At 36.6% G+C, this 21,723-nt stretch overlaps 1 long non-coding RNA gene across 2 annotated transcripts; it reads left to right on the forward strand.

Annotated features, from left to right (window-relative positions):
- Positions 1-2,153: 2,153 nt before the first annotated feature.
- Positions 2,154-5,604, forward strand: LOC147842005 (uncharacterized). 2 transcript variants are annotated; one of them, XR_015500891.2, is made up of 6 exons: positions 2,154-2,472; positions 2,718-2,861; positions 3,579-3,695; positions 3,787-3,828; positions 4,145-4,275; positions 4,613-5,581. It is a non-coding gene; the product is annotated as an uncharacterized LOC147842005 (long non-coding RNA). The 2 variants fall into 2 exon arrangements; XR_015500890.2 differs by having other exon boundaries at positions 2,158-2,472; positions 4,145-4,231; positions 4,613-5,604.
- The last annotated feature ends 16,119 nt before the right edge of the window (positions 5,605-21,723 follow it).

Raw genomic sequence — 21,723 nt, forward strand, 5'->3', positions numbered from 1 at the left:
AAGCACATGTGAGTTCCTATTGCAATGTATGCTCTGAGCAAAACCTACTCTGGAGTTTGTTTACTTATGAGTTGTACGGTAAATGTGCAAATTAAAATATGGGTCTCTCTATATTTTAAAGGGCACCTATGGTGAAAAATCTACTTTTCAAGCTGTTTGGACAAACGTGTGAAAGTATAGTGTATGTATAGTGTCATATTGAGGTGAAATAAACACACCCAGTCCTTTTTTTCAAATTTAACAACATAAAACGGTGGACCAATTGGATCGGTTTTCAGATTGACCGCAACTTTACGTAGGAGTGCGGTCCCCCCGCCCACCAATATTGATTGACAGCTGCGCGCATTAACATGTCTCCGTAGTAATGCATATACTCATATCGACAAGACAGGACGAGCACAAAGCAACCGGTAATAATAGGTCTGTTCAGTTTGCTAGGATCATCAATCATCATCAGACGTGATCAAGAGTGAGTTTTACAAGTTTAACATGTTTTAAAACGTGTGCACGTGTGTAATGAAGTACAGCGATTCACTTCAGATTCACTTCATCCGCACAGCCGCCTGTCTCTCTCACTGTCTCTCTGTGTGTGTGTGTGTGTGTCTGCGCTATGTATGTGTGTGTCTGTGTGTCTGACTGTATGCTATGTATGTGTGTGTGTGTCTGCGTGTCTACGCTATGTATGTGTGAGTGTGTGTCTGCGCTTCGTGTCTGTGTTATGTGTGTGTGTCTGTGTCTGCGTGTCTACATTATGTATGTGCATGTGTGTCTGTGCTACTTGTCTGTGCTATGTGTGTGTGTGTCTGCATGTCTGCGCTGTGAGTGCTGGAACTCATTGTTGCAACTCCGGAAAAAATGCATCAAATACTGATTGGTAAAGTTCTTATTGTAGTATTTCTCACAAACGTTACGTGAGATCTGCTTTCTGAGGCAGCCGTGGGCGGCGATTGAGGCATGCTGCTGACAGGCACGTGGGAACGGTTGGCGGGGATGACTCGCCTTAAAGGCCCAGTGCAAAAAGAAAAAAAAACAGCATCAACCTTTTCCCATCTATAATACAGACATTTTAAACAGCTATAATAAATACTCTGATGGGTGTTTTGAGCTGAAACTTTACAGAGACATTCTGGGGACACAAAAAACAAAAAAGGGGTAACCTATATGCCCTTTAAGGTACAGTTCTTGCCAATAACAAACCATAAGCTTAGATGTTTGTTTGTTTTTTTGCTCGATCAAGTATTCATTTTCTGCTTTTTAATTGTTAGCAAGGTAGTAGTTGAAACTAAACGAGGCAAAAAGCTTTAGAAAAAGAAAGAAGAGGTGTTTCATTTTGCTTTCTGGTGTCTGTTTCCATGGTAACTTCTGGTTTTGGCCTTCTGTTGAGAATCTCATTTGTGATCACAGTTAACATACTCTGAGTTGACTGAACTTACTCCCAGGAGCGATTTCAGCCCTGATATATCTCCAGTAAGCAGGTTTAGGGTTAATCAATATAGTGAGTTAACCTTACTTTCTGGACTACACAACTCTAGTTTAATGTTTTTCTTAAATTTCTCTCACTAGTGTTATTCGTGCTTGCAACATAATACCTTTTTTCATTTTAAGTGTGTTCCAGGATAACATTTAATGAATATTTAAATATTCCGTAATTTTCTCTTCATGCTTATTTTCTTGTTTTATTATTAACATTATTTTTTTATTTATTATTTTATAAAATGCATTGATGGTGTTGAATTTAGGATGTAAAGGTTTAGTTAGGACTTATCAGCTGACAGAAAACACTAAGTTAGACTGTTTAGTGAACTTACATACATTAGACATAGTTTGGTTCAAATTCAAGTAATCCAAACATTTCACCCAAAAAAATAAAACTTCTCACTGACTGTCATAGTATGTTTGTCCTACTATAGATGTCAATATATATATATATATATATATATATATATATATATATATATATATATATATATATATATATATATATATATATATATATATATATATATTTTTTTTTTTTTTTATTAATGAAAAATAAATAATTGACTAAGTATGAAAATACAATCATTAAACACATTATATAGGTGCTTATAAGTCAAGAATAGAGCATTTGTAGCTGCAGTTATAAACTGCTTAGTAACGTTTATTAATGTACACTGTTAGACATTTCTGTAAATTACACAGTTATTTACTGTATTTCACCCAGTGTAATACTGCAAATTCCTTTTACGGTAAATAACTGTATTTACCGTTGCATTATGGGAATTTAGTGTGACGTCGAACAACATATACAGCGATGTACTGTATTTGTAAAAATTCGTGTATTATACTGTATTTTCCACAACTGCTTCAACGCCACCTTGCGGCGATTCGACTACTCTGCACCACATTTTGCCTGAGGACCCTGGAGCAATTCTGGAGGACAATTTATTAGTGTGCCTGAAGAACATGCTGGATTTAACAAACTTTACTCTGGTAAGCTGAGGCAGTGTTTCATTTTACAGAATGTTTTGTGGACGAGAATAGAACAAAGTAAAGTATAAAGTTGGCTATTATTATTTTCTCTGGCTTGGCGTTATTTCGCCCATTTGAGAAATATATCATCTATTAAGATGTTACCTTTATTTAATTTATTACATTAACACTACTATTACTTTAAATAAGACTGTTTATGACTATTAGCCATTGTTCTCGTCATATCTTTTTATTTATTTACATAGGAACCGGTGTTGCAGCGGGTTTTGGTTTAGGAGGGAACCAGAGGTATGCAGACAGTTTTGGAGGACACTTAGCACGAGACAACGGTCCGGCAGAGAGTGTTTTCCCCTAGAAGAATATGAATGAAAGACCAACAAATAATCCAGGTAAAAGCGCGTCTGTCTGTGCTGACAACACTCGACATTGATTTGAGCACCTCTATTAGCATTTGTTTGCTCGGCAACATTGGCTGAAGCGATCTTAAAATGGTAATGTTAACTGTTAGCTAAACTGAGCTAAGTTTATACTGAATTGGACTCAAACTCATTTTAACGTGCAACGTTTAACTTATATTGATTTATACTATATATATTAGATGTTGTGAACTTATTTTTCTCTGGTTTAGAGTAACTTATAACGTTAGCTTGAGAAAATAACATCGCGACGTAACCTATAAGAACGTTAACGTAAATCTATAACGTTACAATATGCATAGAGGTAAAGTTGGTTTTATATTCGCACATTCGTTCATTTAGAAGACTCTATACTGTTTACCATGTTACTTTGAATATTCGATCAGAATTAGCATGCCAGTATGACTTGAAATCAACATTAACACTGTTTTTTTGACCGTGAGCATGTTGTACTTTGATAGTCATTAGCTGCTAAAATGATTTCGCTATTTAGAGTTTGCAAATAATACTTTTATGAAATTAAATTATTAAGGGGGAAGTCTGAATCTGCTAATATAAAACCAATTTTACCTCTATGCATTATGCTAATAACCACCTTTTTGCTATTTATTGTTTGCTAATTATTTTTTTATCACAACTCTTGACATTTGGTTTAACATAATTGTTACCATTATATTTTTTTCTGTTTAGATATGGCACTGGCACAGCAGCAGGTTTTGTCTGAAGAAACAAACAGCATTTCAGAGGAACATCTTGATCAGCACAGCCTTATGCTTAAAAAATAAGCAAGACCAGTAAGCAACCAAGGTAAACAAATAAAAAAAAGTTGTGTGGAGGTTGTGGATTGTAGCATGGTATTCTTATCTGTATTTTTGGCTTTTTTATGGTCTCAATATAGAATACTGGGAGCCTGCCTGTGCAAACTGGACCTCATACAACAGTAAGTACTGTACATCTATTTGTTTCTCAATATATTAACGTTACTTTTAATACAAAATGTGTCACATGTTTAGTTGCTAGCTAAATAAAAAAATCGTTTTCCCTTTTTTATTAAACCATTTAGTAGGTTTTTTTCATCTTTGTTTATAATATTTTTGAGCAGATTGAGGTCTGTCATGGGTCAGACATTTCAAAATACAATAATTAGTATTGGGATACATGCATTTGTCTATGTATTAAATTTCTTTTTCCCCATTTCATGTTGCCTAAATATTTTGTAATAAATAAAATACAATTTTTTGTATAAATAATTCCAGAGGATGAAACAAAATGCATCGCAACAACCAGAGTGAGCCAGAAGATAGCAGGAGAAGTAGTGAAGAGAATGACAACCATGAACAACAGTGAGTTATCCTTCTTTCACCAGCTAACTGAGAACTTGGATTAGGTGAGACACTCTCAATAGTTTTATCAGTATTCAGTCAGTTTTAGTTTATTAGGAATACATAAAACAAATAGTCTAATCTGTCCTGCAGTGAATCAACCCATCACAAATGCTACAATGTTTTTGTAAAACCTTGTTAGGGAAAAAAATAAACAGGACATTCTGGTTAGTTATCTTTTAAACATGGTAGTGAGCAGGTTATGAGCAGGAGCCAGTTGCTCAGTACCAGCTGAAAACTACCCCAACCTAGCTGCCATGCTTCAAAATAATTAACCAGTATATGATTTTTTTTTAAACAAGCTTCTTCTATGCTTATGTTAGTCTGTTTGTCCTTTTCCAGAGTTCTTCATAATCCTGGACTGGGCCAAATCCTGACCAGATGCTGTGGTGGTCATGGAGGAGTGAATCCTAAAAGACACACGTGATCAATGAGTTTCCGCATTGATCCAGTGGGCCAGCCTGACCACCCGCTGGTGAACTTTCAAGCCTCTGGTGCCTAGACTGCGGCCTTGCACAAGTTTGGCTAGAGGAGAACTGGTCGTGCCCAACTGAGCCTGGTATCTCTCAAGGGATTTTATTCTACACTTTCGTCAGTTGGTGAAGTTTGTTCCATGCCACTGTCGCCACTGGATCGCTTGGCTACGATTGGTGGATCGGTGGATTTGCTCTTCAGTGTTTGGATTTCAGCAGTGACATTAACTGCTTCAATTCTGAAAACTGGACTGAAGCAGCTTCAATTTATAAGAACTTCTATGTTAAGCTGCTTTGACATCATTGATCTACATTGTAAAAGTGCAATAGAAATTAAGATGAATTGCATTTGAACATCTGAATTCAGACCTTGTTGAGCATTTGACACCAGAATCAGTAATATTTTAAAGTTGGGTTGTTTCTGAGTCGGCTAATAGTTACAAATATTTATTTTTCCAACAATATGCAATTCAGAAGTTTAAATTGTTATTGTACATGTATGTTCTAGTGCTTTGTGTGATTTATTTATTTTTAATGTGTTGATTTTATTGCTTAATGTAATTTTCACACATTTTCCTTAAATGCTTTAAGCATTATTAATGTTTTAAAGAATGGAATATTTTGTAATTGTGTCTGGTTTAATGTCAGTAGTACTTAGTACAATTGGTTTTTTTTTTCTCAACAATATGCAGGTCAGACACTTAAATTAGTTTTGTACATGTATGTTAATGTGCTTTGTCATTTTCAAAGTTTTTTTTCTTAAAATAAAATATTTTGAATGATTGAAATGTAATGTTTTTACACATTTTTAAGCTTGTTTTAAGCATCTCCAATGTTTTAAATAAAGAGTGTTTATTTTGTTAATATTTTGTAATTGTGTCTTTTTTAGGTCTATAGTATTAAAATAATATTAATAAAATTATATTATAAAATATTTAGGACAAAATTAAAAGGTTTACAGTAGCTAACTGTTAACTTAGGTTTTTACAGTAGTTAACCATTTTCAGACACTACAGTAACATGCTGTAAACGGATTTACAGTTGTATACTGTAAATCTAAAATACAGTAACTTACTGGCAACAGTGTTGCCAGTAAGTTACTGTAAAAACCCTTTGAAATGTCTAACAGTGTAGAGTTAATGCTTAACAAATAAAGAGTTCACTATTTGCTAATGCTTAATAAATGATTTATAGTGTGTAGTTATTATAAAGTGTTACCAATAATTCCACTTACCAGCACCAATATTATTATTTCTTTACAGTTTTGCATGTTGAACAGTGTACAGTAGAGTGGCTCTTTTATTAGTCAACATCAAAGATGTGACAGAAACAACCCAAGCTCATATTGAAAACGTAGCGCCGTGGATGTTTCTGAAGATCGTGATTTACGTGGCCGGAGGTACGTATGGCCACATTTGTTTTTTTCGAGCTAACGCTACGGGGTGTTGTGCCACCGCTCCTCTTCTTCGCAGTCGCTCGCCGGCTGTGACGCCTCACCTCCGTGTGGAGGGCTTTCCCGCCGCAACCAGTTTGTCCGCTTAGCTCGTAGTGTTAAGTCGGCGGAGCGGAGGCCTGGAGGAGGAGGAGCCGGCCGCGGCGACGACCGGGTTCGAGTCCGGGAAATCATCACTTGGGTTTAGGAAAGGAGGAGGAGGGAGGCGGGGTCGGCAGATTGGCCGATCAGCCGGCCGCCCAGTCGATCATTCAGTCATCGACTGGGCATGCTCCCGAGAGGCGTTTAAGACACGAAAAAGCGTGGCACAGCGGCCTCTCGCGGATTTGCGAAAACAAAAACTGCACAAATACGTACGTCCTGGGACGTATTTTGCAGCCTCCAGAAACGTCCACGGGGCTGCGTTTCCACAATGGTTGGAGAGAAAACATGTAATGGAAAATTAAAGAAAAAAAAAGGAGATAAAACAACAACACAAAAAAAGTGATCCTGGCTTCTCAGCATCTATTTTCTTTTATGAATCACCACAAAATACTGTATGTCAAATGGACTGTACCAAAATCAAACTTGCAATCATGTAAGAAATCAATTAAAATCCAAAACTCTTACTGGAACACACATATGCCCATGGATAATCTAAGCATTTGATTTTCCTTTCTGCCTTTGTCTGAGAAACATTTTTTGTGCGTGTGGGACTGGGATGAAAAGTGACTTTTAAATGATGAGAAACAATTATATTAAAATTAATGACGAATAGTCTCATTTCACACTCCTGTACAGACAAAAGACATAAAAAAAATATTACATACAGAGACAATGCAGTTTTGCCCGGTGCTAAATTCAAAAGCTGTGACTTGGTAAAGTGTTCTCACCAGAGGAGCGAGTTAATTTCCCATATGAAATACTCAAACAAATTGGTTTAAAGCTGTCGCTGAAATTCCCGCAATGGAGCAGAGCAAGTACGCCATAAAAGCATACACTTAACCAAAGCATTAAGCCGGATTTTATTGAAATATGGTGTGTAGAAACGTACATTTTATTAAGCAACACTCTCAAATGCAGAGGAGAGTTGGAATAGCCAGGGATTGTGCTTGTTCTCTGTGAAATTGAACATGAATCACTGAAGGTTGTGTCTTTAATAGTACTGTTGGGACAGACTTCATCAATTGTGAAGCGGACTGTTTCTCTCAACCTCATGCGAATCCCGTGCAGTTTTTTGCCATGGCATGCCCTGTTTCCAATTAAACTAAAGCTGTATTATTACTTGTAGATCAATCTTTCTGGTCCAGCGAGAAGTGAAGCTGGACTTATAATAGATGTGTTTGGAGGCGGTCAGTATCTTGAGTCCCATTATGGATTCCTCCACAAAAATACATCAAAAAAATGAACTGGAAAATAAAGAGAACACTTGGAGTTTACGCCCCTCGGTTACACAAGTGGTTGGAAATATTTCACCGACAATTGACCAGGCCAGATGTCACCAACAAGATGAACGCTTTTTTGTAGGGGATTTTTCCTCAGGCTGTCTGTAGATGCTTTAAAAATATATAAATCTGTATCCTATAAATACACCGATAGTAGACATCGATGCCCCCCCATGTCCTCTGTGAAATACTGTTCGAAAAGAGTCTTTCCACTAATAAATATGGAGGGAATTTCTCCTTTCTCATCACGTATGGGAATGTGTTCCCCGGGAGGTTGACAGGGAGGAAGCTTTGTTAACGCCAACCATCTGTGGAGGGAGTTAAGGGCAGTTGACAAGCCCTGCTTGAAATTATTTCCTATTTTGTTTTTGCGGTTGAACGTTTCGAATAGTTGTTGAGAGAGACTAAATAAAAGCCATGCAACATGTAGAACCAGGTCAGAGGATTCATCTTTCCTTTATTTTTTAATTTTTACAACATCAGCCTCGTAAAAAACAGATTCTACTCTCATTTGAGACTCGGTAATGAAAGAGGCAAAGCTGTAAAGTTGCTTCCCAATGGAAATGCGAATCAGTACACGACATGCCACCGGCGCTCACGCTTTTGATGCTACGCTTGCAAGGAGCGCGCGTTTGGAAATGCTAGGTCAAAAGCAAATCATTTTGGTGCGTGGGGACGTGGGTATGTTTACCACAAGCGGCTTGCAATGATTAGGTATTAAATCAGATCTTGCTTCTAGAGTTAATGAATATTTTTCATCTGATTAACGTCTTGCTTCGGCCTCCGCTGAAACGCTGCCTAGGGAGATCTCGGTGCAAATTTACTGTGTATTCCTTGTAAAAGGCTTTTTAAGCGGTCACAAAATAGGATTGAATTGTCAAACGCTTACGTCAGTCTCTGGGATTCTACCATCTGGAGCTGTTGGCAGTGCCTCGGGTCAAAAGCACCCTTAAGACCCGACATGAAATTTATTCAGCTGTTTTTGAGACTTATTAAAATAACTGTATTGTTGACCGAGACTCCAGAGATTGCACTATTATAACCTTTAAGCACAAAGAGATGTAAATAGTTCATGGGAAACCCATTACAAATCCTCTCCTTTCATTTTGGGTTGCTTTTCATTATTTGTGAGAATGCTATAAGACAGTTGCTTTCAACCCTGTTTGGTAACACTTTGGTTTAGGTCACAATTTACAAAATGTTATCAAACCATTAGCTAACACTACTATACTAGCTTAATAACTACTGAATAGCCATTTAATAATAGTTTGAAAGGTAGAAGTTGGGTTTTGGTTTTTGATTAGGAATGCAGAATAATTTCATTATATCTTACTAACAGGTGGGTAATAGGCTAGTAGTTTGTTTTTATTATTATTTTCATAAAAAAGTATTCTATATTAAAACAAATACAAAATCCCTTCTGACGGTTCAAAATGAGTTGGTGACTATCATCTTGAAAAACATGTTTTTTTTGTGTGTTTTTTGGCAAAGGAAGATAAAATTCACCAAAGAAAAAAACAAATCAAGAGCCCCTTTCACACATACAGACCTTTCCGGAAAATTACCGGAAAGAGCGCGTCTGACGTGAGACACCTGCTTTAGCCAATCAGAACAGTCAGACGCATTCAGTGCGCGCGGTTTATGAGAATAAAAGCCTTTGAATATTTTTCCAGACACCTTTAGCAGCTAGATGTTAGTCAGATAATGTTTCTATGTTCCTTCTTAATGCTAACTGTGTAAATAATTATCAATAAAATGTTTATGATAATCCATTGTTTGTTTACCTTCAAGCTTTGCGTGTGCCCGTGTGCGCCCATAGCACCAGCACACACACATATCATGAACATCTCGACATGCGAAAGTGTTTCTCTATGTTTTCATTGGAGTTGCACTTAATACTGATCCATCTGAAGAGTTTGTAATGTAGTCAAATATTTACAAACATAAGCGCAGCCGTTTAGAGGTAATTTCTGGTTAATGATATCAGAATTTACCGGCATTTTGCGATGGATGTGTGAATGCTCTTTTGCGGAAAATTCCGTAACGTCCTCGCCTGTGTGAACAGCGCTTTTTTGAATATACCGGTAAAGTCGTTCCGGAAGTTTTTCGGCTATTTACCGGTATCACTGTGTGAAAGGGCCTAATTACTCACTCTCATATTATTCACAGAATGCAAATGAAGATTTTTTTTTTTTAAGGAAACCAGCAAGATTTATGTCTTAATATATATATATATATATATATATATATATATATATATATATATATATATATATATATATATATATATATATATATGTACAATAATATTATAGAAACTATCTTTTCAGTTGGTGACTATTACCTTGAAAGGCATACTTTTTTGCCTGAGGAAGATAACATTTACCCAAGGAAAAACAAATCAATTAATAAAGATTTATTTTAAGGAAACATGTGAGATTAATATATCTTAATCACAACAAATATATATGCTTCAAACAAAAGTTTATAAAGGTATCACTAAAATAATTAAAAACACTTAATAGTAGTAGTAATAGCAAACTTTTAACTATTACTTCTAGTTTAATGAACTACTAATTAGCTGTTTATGAATAGTTTGTATGGATTAAGGTATTGGGTAAGATTAGTAATAAAGAATAAGATCATAACAATAATCATAATAATAGGTTAATAACTTAATAATTAGCAGGTAATAAGCCAATACTTATTAGCATGAATTGTGACCTAAATTAAAGTGGTACCAAACTTGATGAAGTGAATAATTTCAGCCATAGCCATTTATGCACATTTCAACACTGATCCATGTACAGTTGAAGTCCATATATTCTGTTGTATTTCCAAGGTTCTGTTTAACAAAGAGAAGTTTTTTTTTCCAACACATTTTTAAACATAACTGTTTTTAAAAACTAATAACTGATTTGTTTTGATTTGCCAAGAAGACGGTACATTATATTATTCTGATAATATTGGCCTTAATTGTGTAATTGTTTTAATGAATCAACTGTATAACTGAAAATATCTTATATATATATATATATATATATATATATATATATATATATATATATATATATATATATATATATATATATATATATATATATAGTTTGTCTTCAACTGTACTTATATTAAACACTTACATTATGAGACAAACAGAAAACATAAAAGAGAGAAAAGAATGTACTGATGTAGCATTTATTCATGCACTTAAAATTACTTTTAAAGCTAATAGGATCAAGTATACCCTGCTCTAAAATTCAATAAAAGCTGTAAAACAAATCTAAAGGGATTGGGAACATTTGCTTTTAATGTTCTCAAATATCAAAAATGTGTTTAATAATAAATTGGTGACATCCGACACTCTTAGTCATAATGACATCCAACATTATAGGAATGTTAATGTTCTACACTATAAATAAAACCGACTAATGCTCCTCATCACCACTTGATAAATAACTGCTGCTATGATCAATAGATAATGTTCACACACAGCTGTTTTAAATATGTCACTGCCTGTTTTGCAAGAGGAAATAAAACTATTAATTGCACTAGATAAATATCAGTGAGTTGCATAAGGCCCAGTCTATGACAAAACTTACTTATGAAGAAAGGAGTGATGTTTATGCTGAAGGCAACAACAATGACAAATATTTCCAGAGCATTTATCTTCTGGATTGCAGGTTTTGCTCTAGAACTTTCCTACCATGTTTTTAATAAACTACAATAATGTATGCAATATATGTGACCCTGGATCACAAAACCAGTTTTATGCTGCACTCTGGTATGTTTTTGGTAATAATCTAGTAATAATAATATTAATAATAATAATAATAATAATAATAATAATAATAATAATTCCTTACATTAAAAAAAAGCCCTTTTCTGAGCACTCAAAGCACTTTACACATGGGGTGAATCTCCTCATCCACCACCAGTGTGCAGCATCCACCTGGACGACTCGATGGCAGCCATTTTGCACCAGACCACAACCCCACGCCAGCTGATATGTGGAGAGGAGACAGAGTGATGAAGTCAATTATGACATGGGGATGTTTAGGAGGCCATGATAGACAGAAGACAGTGGGCAAATTTGGCCAGAATGCTGGGTTGGGGCAGAATGCTTCTACTCTTTTTCAAAGGACATCCTGAGATTTTTAGAGACCACAGAGAGTCAGGACCTCGGTTTAATGTTTCATCTGAAAGATGGCACCCGCTGAGCAGTATATAGTCCCTGTCACTATACTAGGCCTTTAGGACCCACACAGACCACTTCTACATTTTTTGATACTCACATTTTTATTATGTTTATTATTATCTGTATATTAGTTTCACGCTTATTTATTCAGATTTCACGTGATGTATAAATCTCAATAAAAAAAAAAAAAATTTAGATTTTTTTTTTTTGTCTGGTTTTGTGGTCCAGGGTCATATATGCTAACACTTAATAACATGGAAACGCAAGCCTAATAAAGGTGACTCGTACTGGACCGAACCATACCATACTGTACCAGTCAGTGAAAACAAGCCATAAGTATTGTATATTATAATCATTTTGTAACGTTCGTTTCGTTTGTTTAAACGTTTGTTTACTCTAAACTTGTTTATACAATTAAGCAATAAACTAACAAACTTTATATTATTATGCCTGTTAAATTAATCATTTCTGGCAGTTCATGTCAACAATGTGATGATACAATCTGTCATCATAAAAGCTTCAGTAATTATCTCAACACAATTGTTTTTACATTTACTAAATTGCATATTTTACTATAATCATGGTTAGTTTGTTTCATGGCTTATGATGTTTTAACAAAGACTTTTCAAATTTTTTATGGGAGTTGTTACAACATAGGCTAATTCATAAAAACATTTCTGGAGATTGTGAAGTATGTAGCCAGAAATACTTATTGCTGCATTTTGTCCTAAAAGCTATCGCATGAATGCTATGTCAGTATGACGGCGGTCCTTTTTACACTTACGAATAGGCTGCTTACCTCCGTATGGACAGCTTTCCCACTGTTTTCCCAGTAGCTCTCTATGTATGTAGATGGACTTGAGACACAGAGAGGAGCTGACCATGATGACGGGGTTTGAGTCAGGCGAAGAACGGTTCCAGAAAGTGGGTAAGACAAAAACAGAAAACAAAAAATAAAATAAACAATTAAATAACAGGGTGATTTACACGAGAACGGCAGGTACGAATCGCATTTTGAGAAATTTGAGGTCTCAAAAAGCTAACACAGCTGCCTCTGGTGGATTTTTTATTTTTTCAGCCTGTACTGTTGAAAATGTGCTAATGCACTCTATTAAAAATTCTGAGAAAACAATGGAAATCAAGGGAGAAAATTACACCTCTTGTTAGTTTGACAAGGGCAATCAAGTACAAACCGTATTGGTCATTAGTTAATGAAGTGCCATAGTCAGAAGTGTTTTTGACTCCATTAGTCAATGGAATATTATGTTGAGAGAGCAATAATGTGAATTGTTCAGAAGAGGCCATCAGAGGCCAGTTCAGTGAAAATGTTAATAAACTGCGCAGCTAAAAGCTCACTGAAAGCAACTTTTTATCTTTCTATCCAAAATCAGTCAATACCATACCTGGTGCACCGTTGAGGTGACGTTAGCTTTTTTTTTTACTTCAAGATTTCTCTTCATTAATTCTGATGAGTGAAAATTATAAAGACTATGTCGATATTCTACAGTGGTGGGCCACATGTAAGCGGTTAAATCTATAGAAGAGAAAAGCAAATGTGTACAGAATCATAACTCAAATATTGAGGTATTTGCCAATAGACTTCAACACAAACCTTCACTCCCGGGGTGGCTAGTTAGTATTATTAGCATCAAAGCAGCTTTGTAACTCCCAGAACAAAAGTGCGGAGACTGAAAGACCCGCGAGAGCAATGTGACATTTCTCCTCATTACGCTGATGGAAACTTCACCACGGTATCTAGGTCATTGTGGTTCATTATAGTTTTAATAACTCGCCAGAAAGGGGAAAAAATCACATGTAGGATAAATTTACTTGTGTTAAGGACTTTCATGTCTGAAGGCCCGTCCCAGAAGGCCCTAACTGTGCACCTGTGTTTGAGATCTCTCTTTTTTTTCCCTAAAATGATTGATTCCCGATATTCTTCAGTTGGACATGCTTTGAATTTGCAGCTGCTGGGGAAAATGCGATCAAGTTCTCAAAACAGTCTTGGATTCATTAGCGGAGTGTATATGGAATCAATCGTTTAGCTCTAAAAGCAATGAAATCGTACGCTTTGCGTTGCAATTTAATGTGTTTAGAGGAATAAATGGAAACCCCCAAAATAAGTCTTCTGCAGATGCCTTGGTTTTATGACAGTCTTAGCATGCAGGGTTTGCGGTTTCATTTGTTTGATACGATACATGGCAAGCGTTGGTGCATAAACAGCTAATGCATTGTACCGAGCAACAAGATTAAGGTTGAATGTTGCTTGCCAATGAGTAAACATTGAGAGAACAACAAAAACAAGCACATTTCTCACACGTGCTAACACGTCAGATTCATCACGCCTCCTCCGCCTGTCAGAGTAACAGCCACTAAAGTCATCCTTTCAAAGTCAGCCGTCAAGCAAAACAATGAAGGGGGTAAAGCAAATTCAGACACCCAATGAAAAGACCATCTTTGACGCCTCAAACAATAGACGGCCTTGTTTGATGTATGATCTGAGAGCAATTTTCTCTTTTTTTCTTCTCTTCTCCACTTGAAAGTGTTATTTCTTTTTCTTGAATGTCCCACAAAACTTTGATAGGAATGTTTTATGAGTCAATGAAGGGTAGCGTGAGTCTTAGCCACACATGTCCACTCAGCCAAGTTTATGTGAACATGCAGTTTTGTAATTGAGAAAGCGGGAACAATGTTTAACTAGCTGATGCCATATATAGTTTGGAGTTTGGGATGCAAAACTGGGGGTGAGGTTAACCAGAATAGTAGCTAAACCATTGCAATTTACTTCCAAATAGCCACTTCATTTAAATGCCTTCCATCCTACTGACTTTTTAAGTCGAGCAGCATTTTTTGTAGAGTAAATGTGTATTGTTTTATGTATGATATAGTAATTTCTAGAATCTGTGCAATTAGAATTTTGCTAGAGGACAAAAGATATCCCAACCAGTTCAATTTGGTCACATGGATTCACTGACAGAAAGCTGCTTGTTTTAAAAGTGGCTTCACCAGCATGGACCATGCCACCGTTTTAGCTAGACTTTATTTTAGGGATGAAGGAGATGGTAAGAGAACAATGGGAAATGAAGGAGAGGGGAAGTAAGAGGATAAGCAGTGAAAAGGTAGGTTGATCAGCCATCCTATGATGATGCCCAGAGACTCAGAGTGGGGGTACCATCTCTGTAATATTTTGGTAGAGTAATTGGACCCCCCGAGTTAACCTAGGATTGAAGAGAGGGTTATATGATTGTGAGTGGGAAGCGAGGAATAAAGGGAGGAAGGGTGACTTTGAAAGAACAATTGGTCTTATTATTCTTGCAGCCAAGCATTACTTTAAAGTTAGAAGCAACCCATGACAACTTAGCAGCATTCCAGCAACCAATCCAGTGACCAACCTCAACAGCTACTTTGCAACACTCCAACAATCATCTGCAACAAATGCATACTAATAGGCTACTTACTCTAGCAATAACTACACAACAACCTAGCAACCACTCAACAGCTACATAAAAATAATGCAAGGATTCATCCACACACACACACACACACACACACACACACTTACACACACACAAAACTCAATCACAACAACCACTTCGCAACACCTTAGTTATCACTTTCATTAACTATTTAGCAATAATCAAGCAACCAATTGCATCAGTGACATAGCAACACCACAGTAACCAACTACATTCACTAAATAGCATTAACATTAAGCAACAAAAATATCAGTAACCAGCACAAGAACTGCATGGTAACACCCCCAAAAAACAGTTGCATGCCAACATTCCTACAACTATCCACAATATCCAGCAACCAAACACAAAAACTGAATAGCAACAACCAAGTAAAAATGTTTAACAGCACTCCAACAGCCACCCACAACAACACACTGATTAATCACTGAGGATTGTCAGTCAATCAGTCAGTCGAGAGCAGCCTCTGGTGGGTTTACTTGAGTAAAGCAGGCACGAATGGCACTCACAAGAGAAATTTGAGATCTGATAAAGCATACACAGCGGCCTCTGGCCCTGCTGAAAAATCCAGCTTAAACCAGCTTGGCTAGTTGGCTAGTTTCGGCTGATTGACCAGCCTGGTTTTAGAGGGGTTTTGGCCATTTCCAGGCTGGTTTCCAGCCATTTCCAGCCTGGTCTTAGCTGGTCAGACTGGAAAATGACCAGCTAAATCCAACTAAAACCAGTTTGACCAGGCTAGTTTAAGCTGAACATAGCTGGTTTTGGCTGGGCTTTCAGCCTGGCTGGCTAGGCTAAGACCAGGCTGGAAAAGGGTGGAAACCAGCCTGGAAATGGCCACAACGCCTCTAAAACCAGCTTGGTCAACCAGCTAAAACCAGCCAACCAGCTTAGGCTGGTTTAAACTGTTTTTTTCCAGTAGGGGGTGGATACGCTGACACAAAAACTGCAAAAAAAAAACAAAGCTCCTGGGACGTATCTTGCTCTCTTTATAAATGTATATAGGGGTAGGAAATCACAATAAACCATAACCAATGACTTAGCAACACCCCAGCAACTGTATAATGACAAGCTAACCACCACCATCAACACAAACATAGAAATGTCACAGCAATGATTGACAAAACCTGTGCAGTGCTCACCTTAGCAACAAACTACAATGATGGCTTAGCAAACAAGCTTGCAACCACTAACAAACCACCAAAAATTAACCACAACAATCACTTTGAAATTTATAACCACCCTTATGAATTACTTAGCAACACCAAGCAACCAATCACACAGACCTACAGCAACACGCCAGTGACCAAACACAACAACAACATTGTAAAACCCAATTAACCTCTCAAAAACTGCACAGCAACACCTCAGCAACAGACCTCTTAAACTGCAGAAGCTGTTTGAATCAGGATGGATTCTGATTGGTGGTCAGCTTTTATCTTTCATCCTTTTAGGGAAATCTTGTTCTGAAAGTAATTCCAATGATATAATTTTTCCTCCATGTTGTTATAGTTAAAGTTGCAGTATGGCTTATAGAATGATTATAATAGCTATTGTCCTTGGCACGAATGGGCTTCATGGGAAAATTGAAATCTAATTATACATTACCGTACACATAACAGCATGTATCATAGCATGGAAAGCAATAGTCGTTCCTAAAATGGCCCCACTCAAATTCATCTTAACACTTAGTGCCGAGGCTCCAGATGTTTGTGGCCATTCGGACGAATCTGGTTCTTTCCATTTAAAAGTGAAACGCACCATGAACATCTGTAAACCCTTTCCATTATATATCTGTCTGTGTCTTGAGGGCATTTCACAGATCAGCAACAGATGAACCTGGTGTGAGCTGATCCGAGAGGAGATATCGTAAGCGTTGTAACTGTCAGCTCGCCTGGATGGGAAAAATTAGACTTGAAAAAGCCTTACATCCACATTTGCACTGCCTGAAAAATACACCATGCATGATGAAACAATAAGGTGAAGGAAATCCAATACTGCACCCGACACGTTTGAAGATTTGAAGGCCTAGGTGTTTTTCTTTTGACAAATCAAGTTATGCATTCTGACTCAGTCTAGGATTTCAGATGTCCTGATATATATATATATATTTATTTTTTCAAATGTTGAAACAGGCCTCTCTTCCCGAAGTTCTGCTTAGAAGACATTTGTAAGTCAGTTGAGGAATAAAGCAAATGAAAGACACGGATGTTATTGCCATTGCTCACGAACTAGACCCTTTGGTATTCAGCGGTTTTAATAAAAGATAAGTTATAAAATGTCTCCTCGCTGTGGCATCGGCCATTCAAAGATGGACCGGCTTGGAAAAGCGGCAACGATTTCTCTATTTCCCGTTGATTAATGTGGCCTTCCTATGAGGTCAAATCGGGACCATCATTTATAGAGAAGCATCTTGTCAGTGCTGGCGGCAGCGAAATAAATCAGGGTATTAAACATTAAGGATGTTAAGAAAATACTGAGGAGGAAAGCATAATCACGTTTAACTACTTTATCTTTATGAAATGAGCATTACAAGGTAAAAAAAATCACACAATTATATACCGTGCAGCAAAGAAAATGATTAAAATATATTTGACTTCTCATTTTGTCTAGTTACACATAGTAAGTTCAACAAGAAATCTGACATTTATATAGGAAAAAGTTGGATATGAACATTTTATTCTTCAAGAGTTGATTGGTTCATTTATTGGGTGCTGTAGGGACAGATTATTGGAGTTTAGAGGTTGAAATGGACTATAGGATATTAGTCTTGTTCTTTATTGGGATTTTTTTTCCTAATGAACAGTTAAAAACAGCCAGACAGTTAAACGATGGTATATGCTGCTGTAAAGTGGTATTTAAAATTATTTTCAATATAATTATGATTCACTTTGCATGTGAAAATTTACATTAACAGTGATGCTGCAAATACAATTCCACTAATCAGAAAGTTGAATAAGTTGAAAAAAAATCATAAATCTTTGATGTTCTGACATATTAAAAAATAAAATCCATCTCTTACATATGGAATCCCGTTTCCACCATTTTACAACTTACATACACTTTGAGCAACTTTGTAAGGGATGAAGGGAATGGTAAGGGAACAGTGGGATGAGAGAAAAAGAAGTAAGAGGATAAACAGTGAACAGGAAGGTAGGTTGATTGGGCGTTCTATGATGATGCCTAGTGACTCAGAGTGGGGGTATTGTCTCTATAATATTTTTGTAGAGTGATTTGACCCCGGATTCAACCTAGCAGTGAAAAGAGGGTTACAGGATTGTGAATGAGGAGCAAGGAAATAAAGGGAGGGAGGGTGGGCTCGAAAGAATGAGAAGAACAGTGCTAGAGGGTTAGTCTGCTTGAAATAAGTTTTAGGAAAAGTAGGTGATTGGTTAATGTGACAAAGTGAGGCAGTTTTCCGTCGCCGAACCTTTTTTTAACATGTTAACTTTATATAATGAAATACATATATATAAGATAAGACACTGAAAATAGACAACATACAGGCCTATTCTAAAAAACGCAGATCAATTTGCGTTTCTGAAGATCGTGAATTATGTAGCCAGAGCTATGTATCACTGCATTGTATCTTTAAAATGAACGCTAGGGTGCAGTATGACACTGTTCCTTTTCAAGCTTACTAGCTGACCACTTATCTTTGTATAGACGGCGTTTCCGCTGTTGCCAGTTTGTCCGGACTTGAGACGCAGAGCAGAATTGACCGCGACAAAGGGGTACAATTTCCGGTCAAGAACGTTCCGGTTCTAGAAAGCAGGTTAGACAAAAACAAAAGCTAAAACATAAAATAAACAAGTGAATAACAGGGTGAGAATGTGGTAAAATCTGAAAACGTGGTAAAAATCAAGTGAGAGCTCAGGAGAGGTCAGTTAATGCTTTTTAAAACACTATTGGTTGGGTTTAGGGAAGGGAGAGGGTGGGGGGATCAGTCAGTTGAACAGTTAGTATATCAGTTAGTCGACAGCAGCTTCATGTGGATTTACGTGAGGACAGTAGGCACAAATGGCACTCGCGAGAGTAATTTGAGATCTGAAAAAGCATACACAGCGGCATCTCGTGGATTCACAAAAACTAAAACTGCAAAAAAACGTTACTCCTGAGACGTATGTTGCTCTCTCAAGAAATGTATATAGGGTTACGTAATCAGAACGAGCCTGGGTTGAGAATAGAAAGGATGAGATATCAAGGCATTCCTATAACATTAATTGAAAAAAGACTTATTGAATATAAATTATGACTTTAAAAATCATAAATACTGAATTGCTGGAGTTGTGCAGGTTCTCTACTTTGTGCATCCAGTCCCAAAAGCTGACAAATTCACTGATGTTCAATAAAAATGAACAAAAAAGTTACACACATTTATTTTTTGCTTTTAGTTACAATCTTTTTCATGAATCCTGTAAAAGGAAACTGCCTGAAATGTATATCATGAATACTGAATATTATATTTAATTTTATGTTTCCCAGTGTTGGGTTGCAGCTGGAAGGGAATCAGTTTCGCAAAACAAATGCGGGATAAGTTGGCAGTTTATTCAGCTGTGGCGACTCCTAATTAATAAATGGACTAAGCCGAAAAGAACATGAATAAATATTTAATTTTACATAATAGGTATTGAATTGAAAAAAAAACAACTAAATTGTTTGTTGTTTATGAGTGCATGTGTATGAGAGTGTATTGATGTTTCCCAATACTGACAAGTATCTGCATTCGCTGCGTAAAACATATGTTGGAGCAGTTGGTGGTTCATTCCACTGTGCCAACCTCTGAAATAGAGACTAAGCTGAAGGAAAATGATTGAAGGAATCATTAAAAATATCAATTTAGTAAGTCGTAAGTTCTTTTTTTTAAATGACTATCGCATGACTTTGACTTTTTATGTCTGATTTCTTCTTCTTCCTCTTTTTTTCTACTTCTTCTTCTTCTTCTTCTTTTGACACAGGGCTATGTATTCTACATAAAACTATACATAATTTTGCTTTGCATCAAAAGCATATTAAAAAAAAGGTTACATAAGAAACCAAGAAATGAAAGAAAAACGCCCGAGGATGTAGAAAAACGCCAAGCTCTGTTGGAACCTAACAAACTGTTTTGACTATATTACTGCAATGAATGATTATGATTTTATTTTCCTTCAGTATATTAGAAAGTCTATAAAAATTAAAAATTGCAATACACATAGGATAAATTGTACAATCTCGTTTTGTGATTCTTATAGCACCATTGTTCATGTGGATCATGAAGGTTCAAGCGGTGTGTGACATTTCTGTTGAAATGTGTGAAAAAGCCTCAAGTTACTAATAAAGTACTCATAAAGTACAGAAACCCTGAAGAGACAAGATGTGATGCTTAAAAAAACCCCAACAAAATATATATATATAATGATTAAAGAGAGAGCGAGATTTGAGGAAATCGTATATTTCAGTGCTTGTGGATTCACTTGCAAGGCATTTGTGATAAAAATAAATAAAAGAAATAAAACATTGTGAGGCAAACATGTTTTTGTTGGAATGCAATACCTTCAGGAAATAATGCAAATGCTTGGTTACAAAATGAATATGTTTCGATGGAATGCTATAAAACATTTGGGAGAGAACACAGAATATCTTGTTGTCACAATGCCTTGGGTACGTACACAAATGTTTTGTGGGAGAATGCAAAGAATGCAAACATGTTGTATAAAATAAGTAAATAATGAAATGTCTTGTAGAATTGGAGACCTTTTTTAATGCAGCACTCCAAAACATTTCATTAATTTAATTATTATTAATGGTGTTTTTAAATTAAAAAGCCAATAATTTATTTATTTTCCTTCGACTTTGTTGCGTATTTATCAGAGGTCACCACAGCGAAATGAACCACCAACTATTCCCGCATATGTTTTACACAGCGGATGCCCTTCCAGTCTTAACCCAGTACTCGGAAACACCCATAAACACTCATCAACACACACACTCATACACTACGGCCAATTTAGTTTATTTAATTTACCTATACAGGGACGCAGTGGCGCAGTAGGTAGTGCTGTCACCTCACAGCAAGAAGGTTGCTAGGTTGCTGGTTCGAACCTCGGCTCAGTTGGCGTTTCTGTGTGGAGTTTGCATGTTCTCCGTGCGTTCGCGTGGGTTTTCTCCGGGTGCTCCGGTTTCCCCCACAGTCCAAAGACATGCAGCACAGGTGAATTGGGTAAGCTAAATTGTCCGTAGTGTGTGTGTGTGTGTGTGGGGGGGGGGGTGTTTCCCAGAGATGGGTTGCGGCTGGAAGGGCATCTGCTGCATAAAAACACGCTGGATAAGTTGGTGGTTCATTCCGCAGTGGTGACCCCGGATTAATAAAGCGACTAAGCCGATAAGAAAATGAAGAATGAATGAATTTACCTATACCATTTGTATTTGGACTGTGGTGAAACCAGAGCACCTGGA

The sequence above is a fragment of the Danio rerio genome, chromosome 10, assembly GCF_052040795.2.
Source record: "Danio rerio strain M-AB ecotype USA chromosome 10, GRCz13ab, whole genome shotgun sequence".
Classification (NCBI taxonomy): Eukaryota; Metazoa; Chordata; class Actinopteri; order Cypriniformes; family Danionidae; genus Danio; species Danio rerio.